The sequence below is a fragment of the Corvus brachyrhynchos genome, unplaced genomic scaffold (genome assembly GCF_000691975.1).
Source record: "Corvus brachyrhynchos isolate BGI_N302 unplaced genomic scaffold, ASM69197v1 scaffold704, whole genome shotgun sequence".
In the NCBI taxonomy this organism is placed as follows: domain Eukaryota; kingdom Metazoa; phylum Chordata; class Aves; order Passeriformes; family Corvidae; genus Corvus; species Corvus brachyrhynchos.
This window is the reverse complement of record NW_008237615.1, coordinates 37,368-38,238: the sequence shown is the minus strand read 5'-3', so window position 1 is coordinate 38,238 and position 871 is coordinate 37,368. Positions and strand designations below refer to the sequence as shown.

General features: G+C 66.1%; 1 long non-coding RNA gene across 1 annotated transcript; it reads right to left on the bottom strand.

The window, feature by feature from the left end:
- Positions 1–6: 6 nt before the first annotated feature.
- LOC108446103 lies at positions 7–871 on the bottom strand. Its single transcript, XR_001861207.1, has 3 exons — positions 822–871; positions 378–446; positions 7–121 (listed from the first exon to the last, which is right to left on the bottom strand). It is a non-coding gene; the product is annotated as an uncharacterized LOC108446103 (long non-coding RNA).

Genomic DNA, 871 nt, shown 5'->3' with positions numbered 1-871 from the left:
CCCTGGATTTCTCCTGGCTGAGCAGGATCTCCTCCCCGCCGTGGGGGGGGCGGAACCGGACCCCCTCCTCCGACACCTCCGACAGCTCCAGCAGGGAAACCATCTGGAACCCTCCACTGTCCTGGGGGACCCCGAAAACTGGGACTGAGGGGGCCACGGGAACCCCGGGACACCCCAAAATTGGGGACCGGGGGATGACAGGACTCCCTCTGAGGCTGGGGGGGCTCCCCTCCAAACTGGGGGTCCTGGGGTTGCCACCCCGTAAATTGGGGGTTCTCGGGGAGTCCTGGGGGTGTCACCCTCCCAAATTTGGGGTCCTGGGGAGGTCACCATCCCAAATCTGGGGTCCTGGGGGGGCCCCGCCCCCCCCCCCTCACCGTTAGGAGGTTGTGGGGCCAATCCATGAATCCGTGGAGGCCCCCGGAACGTCGGACCAGCTCGGAACCCTGCGGAGAGGGGAGGACAGAGCTCGGGAATGCCGCCGGGAAGGCGGGAACCGAGGGGGATCGCCCGGGAATTCTCACGGAATACGGGAATGGAGCACGGGGGGTTACACTGGAATCTCGCCGGGAACCTGCGAGTTGAGGGGTTTCAGCTCAAATCTCACTGGGAACTCGGGAATCGAGGATTTTATTCCAAAGCCCGCCAGCAAACGAGGTATTTTATCAGGAAAACCGCACTGGAAATCCGGGAACCGAGGGACTTTATACCAGGAGCTCGCTGGGAGTCGGGCAGGGGAGGCGCTGGGAATCCTCGCAGGGAAGCCGGGGAGGGGACGGGGTAGAACCGCGGAGCCCCCCGGACCCCCCGGCGCCGCTCACCGGCCGCGTGCCCCGGTGGAAGGGGTTGCCGAGGCAGATGCGGGCGGCGC